The sequence below is a fragment of the Myotis davidii genome, unplaced genomic scaffold (genome assembly GCF_000327345.1).
Source record: "Myotis davidii unplaced genomic scaffold, ASM32734v1 scaffold924, whole genome shotgun sequence".
In the NCBI taxonomy this organism is placed as follows: Eukaryota; Metazoa; Chordata; class Mammalia; order Chiroptera; family Vespertilionidae; genus Myotis; species Myotis davidii.
In genome coordinates, this window is record NW_006294764.1 from 32,893 (window position 1) to 42,610 (window position 9,718).

At 38.7% G+C, this 9,718-nt stretch overlaps 1 protein-coding gene across 2 annotated transcripts in view; it reads left to right on the plus strand.

The window, feature by feature from the left end:
- PIK3R3 (phosphoinositide-3-kinase regulatory subunit 3) overlaps positions 1–9,718 on the plus strand; it is an 86,360-nt gene that overhangs the window by 1,252 nt on the left and 75,390 nt on the right. The window lies entirely within an intron of this gene.

Sequence of the window (9,718 nt, forward strand, 5' to 3'; positions counted from 1 at the left end):
CTCTTTCTTTTTCAATGAAAGATTCTTCTACTTGCAAAGGATGCATTATATCCCAGTCTTGAAGTCAGTCTTCTCCTTTTGGGGGAATTCTTTAAAGCTTGTCATTTCTTAGGTTTGTCTCATTTGGTTCGTTGTTTTACCTTCGTTAACTTCTGAAACTGGCTTGCCAGTGTGATTATTCATTTTAAGACCCCTCCCCCCCTTTTCTCTTAAAGAAACCAAATGCTGGTTAGAGATTTTCAGGGATTGGGCGTTTTTTATTCAGTCATGGCCTTAGTCTGAGGTTTTTCTTCTTCGGATATAGTCGCTCAGAGAGATCTACGTGCAATATTTTATTACTCTTTAATTTGTGGTGATTTAACTTAATTTATGGGATAGGGCTTGATGTAACCTCAATTCTTACATTAAAAAAGGAAGAACCTTTCTTGTGTGAATATATGTGATGTGTACATATATGTGATAGGTTCGGAGACATATAAAGTATACATATACTGTATTTCTACTTTAGAGCTTTGTCTGAGACCCTTACAGACATTTTGTGTATCAGGTAGGAAAGGAAAAGGAAGGGAAAATGGAAAAGTTGGGTAATTTTTTTTCTTTAAAATCTACCTCATTTTAGAATTATTAGCTGTCAGATTTTCAAACCGGGTTTGCAATTATGGACAGTGCTTTATGTAATGATTTTGAATAAGTAGAGGGCCTTTGTGACTCCCAGGTTTTGTTGAGCATGAATTCGTTATGTCTTTTAGAAATGTGTTATGGTTATACCTACAGAGTAATTTGTGTCATTGGGGAACCTCAGTTATTATAAGCCTATGTATTTTTGGAAACGTTTGAAAGGATTTGCAACCATGCAAGTGTAATGAAGTATAACTGCCTTATAGAATGTATGCAGAAATTATTTCCTGTGTCCTTGTGAACAGTGAATTATCCTCTTTGTTTTTCCTCCCAATTAGTCACAGAGTGTTAAATTATGCTATATTAAAAATTTACTAATATTGAGTCAACCTTTTTCACTCTTAATGATCGCTTGGAATTTTTTCCTTTTCCCTTCAATTTGGAGCCTTCATTATTTGCTTTTATAATTGTGACTGCAATCCAGATGCAGCCTTTCAGTGTTTCGTAAAGTTTGTAAGATTTGCCACCCATCTATTGTGTGTATTTCCCCCTTTGTTCCCCCCTAATGATAACGCATCATTTCTGTTAGATGCATTTGTCATTCATCTGAATGGAAATTAAGTACATCATTGGTTCCTCTCTTGTAAAAAGTAAGATTACTAATTTTAGATTTCTGTTATTACAAGAATTATATATTCAAACTGCCTTAGAATCATACTGTGTCTTGTCTTACAGACATACAAAGGGATTTTGTTGGGTGGAGAAGTGAGTGGGGAGGAGGGGAGAAAATGAAGAAGGCACTAATGTTTGAAAAATACGGGCCTAGTAGAAGAATACTGGCCAAGTTTAGTTGAGTTGTCAAAAAAATGATTTTAAGAATAGTTTGACTATTATAATTATGTAGTGATGTGGGTCTTATGGGGTTATATAGAAAATTCTGATCCAAACTTTGTGTATTCCATGGCAGTAAACTTTGGAGTTATATGCATATGTTGTTCTTTATTACTTTTTTTGTTCTGATCAAGACAAATTTCTTAATGTAGAATATTGTTAGTTATTTCTAACAGCTTTTTAAAAAGGAAGCACACTTGAATATGCTGAAGCCTATGAAGTGAATGGTTTTTACTGGAAGTAATGTGAACATCAACCTTGTTTTGTGTAATAAATTGAATTTTGAAACATTTTTTAAAAAAAATATATTTTATTGATTTTTCACAGAGAGGAAGGGAGAGAGATAGAGAGAGGAAGGGAGAGAGATAGAGAGTTAGAAACATCGATGAGAGAGAGACATCGATCAGCTGCCTCCTGCACATCTCCCACTGGGGATGTGCCCGCAACCCAGGTACATACCCTTGACCGGAATCGAACCTGGGACCTTTCAGTCCACAGGCCGACGCTCTATCCACTGAGCCAAACCGGTTTCGGCTGAATTTTGAAACATTTAAACTAAGTAAATTATTAGTGAAGAGGTTGTAGCATGTCCTGTATCTGACTTTTTCCTAGCTCCTCACCCAGATCAAGCTCTTATTATTTCCTGCCTGGATTGGTGTGATTGGGTACTAATTGTTGTCCCCTGTTTCTATTCTGTCCAGGCCACAGTATCATTAAAGTATCATCTGATAATTTACCTTCCAATGGTAAATCTTCCAATGACTTTAAAAAATTACCAAAGGGCTTCCTTTTGCCTACTGACTAAAGCTCCAGATTGCTTATCCTGTCATAGAAGTCCCTCTATTTTTGCTTCCAACCTAATTTTCCTGTCTATTCTCCTACTGGAGTCCATCATAAGTTCTATGGAAGCTATTTTGTATTTGCTGTTCTTGAAGCCTTTCATTCCCAATGGTTACTGGTTGAAATTTTATAAATGCTTGGGGCCCAGGTTAGATGCCTTTTTTTTTTTTTTAGGCCTCGACTACCCCCCAGTGTCTTATGTCCATTGGTTATGCTTATATGCATGCATACAAGTCCGTTGGTTGATCTCTTACCCCCCTCCCTTCTGTCCCCCAACCCTCCCCGGCCTTCCCGCTGCAGTTTGACACTCTGTTTGAGGCAGCTCTGCCTAGATGCCTTCTTTACCAGGATGTATGTTCCCTGACCCCTTCTGTTAGAAGACATCACTCTCTCTTCTCGCCCTTTTCATGTCCAAAGCTTGTAGATAGTGGTCTATTAGCTAGTACTTTAATTTGGACATTGTTACTGTTTTTATTTTGGGAAGATGTAATCAATGATTTCTTTTTTAAATTAGTGGATACAATTTTTTTTAAGGTTGTCTGTGGACCTTTTTTGTTCTGATCAAGACAGATTTCTGAAATTATCTTTAGGGAAGCAACATCTCTTCAGTAGTAATTAGAAAATTAAATGCTTTAATTGTTTGGCAAAGCATAAATATAGAAAGGGCTATAAAGTGATTCTCAATTTTTTTGGTCTCAGTACTTAAAAAAATTTTTTTTAAATTGATTTCAGAGAGGAAGGGAGAGGGAGAGAGAGATAGAAACATCAATGATGAGAGAGAATCATTGATCGGATGCCTCCTGCACACCCCTCACTGGGGATCAAGACTGCAACCCAGGCATGTGCCCTTGACTGATCAACACTTAACCACTGAGCCATGCTGGCCAGGCTAAAAGGTTTTAAATGGATGTTCAACAGAGCAGATTCTAATGGTGAAAACTAAAAAAAATTAAATGCCATTTATTAATAAGGGACAGATATGCTGTTACATCTATAAAATAAAACACTAGTATAGTATAATATGTACATTAGTAATAAATAAAAATGTATAAAAAAAATTATTGAGGATCCCAAAGACCTTCTATTTGAGTTATATCTATTGAAATTTACTGGATTAGAATAAAAATGAGGAATTAAAAATATTTAATTCATTCATAAATAGTAAAGTATTACATGTTAACATGTAACATAACTTTTTCAATAAAAAACTATATTTTCTTTTAAAAAATATTTTTATTGATTTTAGAGAGAAAAGGAGAGGGAGAGAGAGAGGAACATCAATGATGAGAGAGAATCATTGATCGGTTGCCTCTTGCATGTCCCCTGCTAGGGATCCAGGTCCCAACCCAGGCATGTGCCCTGACCAGGAATCTAACTGTGATTTCTTGGTTCATAGGTCGATACTTAACTATTGAGCCATGCTGGCCAGGCAAAAACTATATTTTCGAAAAAATTCTTAACTGTTGAGCCACGCTGGCCAGGCAAAAACTATATTTTCGAAAAAAGTGATGAGTGGCATTGTTTTATTTTTTTTACAAATAACTTTAATGTCTGACATAATAGAAGACATCACAATTTCCATGTCTGCTCTTGTATTCAGTCTGTTAAGATATCACAGTTCATAGTCTCTGGAAAGCTCCCCTGTACAGTTGTGAAAGAATAAGAGTGCAAAAGACAAATCATGACTTAGTAATACTATGAAAGTATTTTTGACCTCATGGGCCCTCAGAAAGGGTTTAAAACTACTAGTCCAGAAGTTACCTGACTACACAATTTGATGGCCAACCTAGTAAAGTGTCTTCTGACTTTTTTGAAATCAGATGAAAAGATTGTTTCAGGAAATTAACTTACTCTAGCATACTTGGTATTTTCATCCTAGTAAAATTTAGATTAACATTCTGATGGAGAAACTGGTACACTGGTCCTGTGGTTGGGGAAAAGATCTGCGGAGAAACACATTGAAGAAATAGGTCACCTGCCACCCTATGGTCCTTATTGTTAACAGGTTGGGCATTCTATTTCTGTGGTGGAATTGTTCTTTATAACTCTGAACATTGGGTGGGTTTCATCTTATATAAATGCTTCTCCTATGTGTGGTAAGATATTTCTTTTATAAGCTAGGTGTCAGTTTTGTTTTATTTTATTTTATTTTCTCAATCCTCACCTGAGGATATTTTTTTCTATTGATTTCTAGAGAGAGTGGAAGGGAGTAATGAGGGGGTGAGAGAGAGAAACATTGATTGGTTGCCTCCCGCATGTGCCCCTACGGGGTGGGGAACCTGCAACCCTTGACTGGGACTCAAACCTGATACGCTTTGGTCCGAGGGCAGACACTCTAACCACTATGCAAACCAGCCAGGGCAGGTGTCAGTTTTTTTTAAAATATATATTTTATTTATTTTTTACAGAGAGTCATCTAGGGGAAACTGAGCTTTTAGGGACTTTGGGTTTTATATTGAAACGTTTTTGAAAAGGGGGCAGGTGGGGGGGGGGCAGGAGCACAGGGGAATGCAGCTTCCAATGTCCCTTTAGCAAGTAGCAGAGCAGGTCTTTCTGACTGCTAATGCCCAGGCTCTTAACCAGCACCTCCTAACTGGTTGCTCTGTTTCTAATTTCTTTTTCTCCTCCCCCGAAAGTTTATCCTGAATTCTTCAGTCAAATTAATTATACTGAAATGTTATTTTCATTGTCTTACCACTCTACTTAGAAATAATCAGCAGCTCTCTATTTTTATACATCTTTTAAGAGATCTTTTATGTCAGTTTTTAATGATATTGTAGTATGGACAAATCTAGTGTCCCCTTGGGAGTTCGACCAGGAGAGCAAGAGTTCGATCTCTTGCTATGACGTGTGCTGATCACCAGGAGGCGGTGCGGAACATGGCGGGTGTCTAGCGGCAGCTGGGAGGTGCTGAGGGAGCGAGGGAAGGAGGAGGCGGGGAGGCCAGGGGTGGTGTGTGGGTGGCGAGGGGAAAAGGGAGTGGAAGTGGAGGGGAGGCGGAACCATGCTGTGGTGGGGCGAGGGAAGGAGGAGGTGGGGAGGTGGGGAACCTGATCAGCCCTGATCGCTGGCCAGGCCTAGGGATCCTACTCATGCATGAATTTCGTGCACCGGGCCTCTCGTGTTAATATAATCAAATGATGTAAAAGCGATGCCATTTTGCATTTTATTGAGAAAGATTAGTGCTTTTATTGAATATATTACAGTTTATAGTATAACCAACTATGTTTCATGAAGGTATGGTGATTCTCCATTGCATAATGCTTTTAAAATTTATTTTCATTGTTTTTATGCTGAATGCCTTTATATTTTTCTTATAATGTAGAAGAGATTGGACATGTTTATGGTCACCATATTTAATGAGGTAGGTAGAAAAATAATTACAAATATGTCTGTGATATCATAATTTTTATTGATATTAAAGGGGGATTGCCGAAACCGGTTTGGCTCAGTGGATACAGCGTCGGCCTGTAGACTGAAAGGTCCCAGGTTCGATTCCAGTCAAGGGCATGTACCTGGGTTGCGGGCACATCCCCAGTGGGAGATGTGCAGGAGGCAGCTTATCGATGTCTCTCTCTCATCGATGTTTCTAACTCTCTATTTCTCTCCCTTCCTCTCTGTAAAAAATCAATAAAAATATATTTAAAAAAAAATAAAGGGGGATTCAGATTGAGTGTTAATAGAAAGAACACAAGCTGTGGAACCAGGTGATATGGATTTCAAATCTGACTTTGCTTCTTACCCTGCCCAAGGTTATATGGCTAGTACTTTGCCTCTCTGAGCATCTATTTTCTCTTTTGTAAAATTGAGCTAATACCTTTCAGAATTGTTCTGGGGATTAGATGTACTGTATCTAGCATGGTGTTTGGTACATAGTATGTACGCAATTCATTGTAGCTTATGGTTTTTTGTTTTGTTTTGTTTTTAATATATTTCTTTAGAGAAAGGGAGAGGGGGAGAGAGAGAGAAACATCAATAAGAATCATTGATCGGCTGCCTCCAGCAGGTCTCCTACTGGGGATCGAGCCCGCAACCCAGGCATTTGCCCTTGGCCGGAATCAAACCTGGGACCCTTCAGTCCGCAGGCCAATGCTCTATCCACTGAGCCAAACCAGCTAGGGCATAGCTTGTGTTTTAAAAGCATATTGATATCATATAATTATTCCACATCTGTCTCTTTGGATACTTTTGTAGACAAATCTTTTGCGCTATCTAGTCTCATTCTTTTCTTTATCCCTGACATTTAAACTGCGACCATTTTGCTTTTAGAAGAGTTTTTTGGGGCCTTTTCTAGTTAAAACATCTCACGAATCTATGGAAATGTCATTCCAAGTCATCCTTTCCTTTTAGTTTCTGTTGCCCTTGCCCAGTTCCGCAGCACCAGATCCATAGTAACTTACATTTGAAATAATTTGTAATGATGGTAATAGCTGCTAACACTTGTTGAATATTTTTTAGACCAAGCAGTATAGTAAATGCTTTTATATGTACTATTTCTTTTTAAAAAAAATATATTTTATTGATTTTTCACAGAGAGGAAGGGAGAGGGACAGAGAGTCAGAAACATCGATGATAGAGAAACATCGATGAGCTGCCTCCTGCACACTCCTCACTGGGGATGTGCCCGCAACCAAGGTACATGCCCTTGACCGGAATCGAACCTGGGACCCTTGAGTCCACAGGCCGACGCTCCATCCACTGAGCCAAACCGGTTAGGGCTATATGTATTATTTCTTTTAGCCACATAACAACCTTATGAAGTAGGCATTATTATTATCCTACTTTACAGACAGGAAACAGACTTAGATATGTTTAGTAACTTATTCAATGCTTCACAGCTAGCAAGTAGCAGAGCAGGTCTTTCTGACTGCTAATGCCCAGGCTCTTAACCAGCACCTCCTAACTGGTTGCTCTGTTTCTAATTTCTTTTTCTCCTCCCCCGAAAGTTTATCCTGAATTCTTCAGTCAAATTAATTATACTGAAATGTTATTTTCATTGTCTTACCACTCTACTTAGAAATAATCAGCAGCTCTCTATTTTTATACATCTTTTAAGAGATCTTTTAAAAAAATATATTTTATTGATTTTTTACAGAGAGGAAGGGAGAAGGATAGAGAGTTAGAAACATCAATCAGCTGCCTCCTGCACACCCCCTACTGGGGCCTCCTGCACACCCCCTTCTGGGGATGTGCCTGCAACCAAGGTACATGCCCTTGACCAGAGTCGAACCTGGGACCCTTCAGTCCGCAGGCCGATGCTTTATCCACTGAGCCAAACTGGTCAGGGCAAGAGATCATGTTCTTAAACTTGGCATATGTGACCTTTAGTAATATGGCAGCAACTTACATTTCCAACTTAATTACTTATCCTCTCTTCTCATTTCTCTTGTAGCCCAACTCCTTGCTATCCTCTGAATATACCTTGCTTAGTCACAACTCCAACCTTTTGCTTATGCTGCTGCTCATATTTAGACCAGTGGCCCGGTGCACGAATTCGTGCACATCGAAAGGAAATTAATTAGAAGAAATATTTTAATATAGCTATTCACCTTTTCTCTATAATAGAAGTGCCAACCAAATTCACAATTGACAATGACAGATAGAAACACACACGTGCGACTGGTGCCAGTGAGAGCTTTATATGTATCGCGCATGTACAAGTCAACTTAGCCTTTTATACATATAGAATGAACTTGCTTAATTAGACCTGCTTTCTGACTTAGCTAAACTTTTTCCAGCCTAGTGAAGCATCCCAACTTCTCCTTCAGATAAATGTTAGCAACACAGCAGTAAATATCAACACGAAGCAGATTATTATTCTAGATCACACAGGAGAACAAAGGGAAAATATTTAATTGCAGCAGTGTTTGACTATATTCTGCACAGTGAGAAAACCTGAAGTCATTTTCAAGGTCCACCATTTTTTACTTCTTTTCAGTTGGGTCAGGTCTCTAAGCTTTCTAAATCTCTATTTTCCGGCTAATGAAAAGAAAAGAGGATTCCACCAAGTCTTCTATCTACCTACTCCAGGACTTCTGTGAGGATCAAATGAGATGAGGCACGTGAAAACGCTTCACAGACATTTGGTTAAAGTGTAAAATGTTTCCACCTGTGTTCCTAGGCTGAAGAAACTCCAGGGAGGCTAGTCGCTAGAGAGAGGAAGCTGGGTGTTGCTACGTGATGTCATTACCTGGAGCCCATGGCAACCATTTCCAGGCTAGGCTGGAGGCCGCATTTTGTGTCATGGGGTCTTTGGCAGCATTGGCTGTGATTTGGTGGGATGTCGCTCAGGGGTGGTGGTGGGGCCTGTATCCCACTTGGGAGAAGCCAAATGTTAGTTTGTCAGCGCCAGGTCCATGGTGCTGGCCAGTGTGTGTCATGGCAGCTCCTGCATTGAGCATCTGCCCCCTGGTGGTCAGTGCGTGTCATAGCGACCGGTTGGACGGTAGGAGTGACACTTAGCATATTAGCCTTTATATATATAGATACTGTACTGTACTATAATTTACTTTCAAAAGTAACTTTGAAAAAGAAATTATCTTAAAGTTCTTAGTTTCCATGGTGGGCTATGAAGGGGAGAAGAAATTAAAGCGAAGTAAGCCATGGCATGCATACACGTTTCATTTTACTTTATGTGTTATAGTTGTTAGTATTTTATTTTTTAATTTTTTAAATGTATAAACTTTTTTGTGGGTTTTTAAAAATATTTTTATTGATTTCAGAGAGGGAGAGGGAGATAGAGATAGAAACATCAATGGTGAGAGAGAATCATTGATCAGCTGTCTCCTGAATGCCCTCTGCTGGTGATCGAGTCCGCAACCCTGGGCAAGTGCCTTTGACCAGAATCGAACCCGGGACCCTTTAGTCTACAGGCCGACACTCTTATCTACTGAGCCAAACCAGGTAGGGCAAAGTTTTTGGTATTTTAGAGTAATTAAATTATGATTATGTGTTTTTGCTTAATAGTGTAATGCTTAAGTGCTTGAGGATAGACAATACTATAAAATAGGGAAGTGTTGCTCAGTGTTAGACTCAGGTTACTTGGATTTGCAATTTAGCCCTGTATACTTCTAGCTTTGACCTGTGTAGCAGGGGGAAGAATATTAATCCCATCGTAGGGTTATTGTGAAAATTATGAGTTAGTACGTGTAAGATACTTAGAGCAGGTATCTGTTGTTACTATTATTTTCATTACTATTAAGCTAGGATGCTTTGTGACATATCTCTAGTCTTCCATTCAGAGTAACAACCAGCCTAAAATTTAAATTAAATTGAAAAGCAATTTAAATCTTTATTCCAGCCTTCAAAAATGCTAAAGGCTATTAACATTCATCCCATATTGCAATACTAGTTAAAATCTGATTTCTCC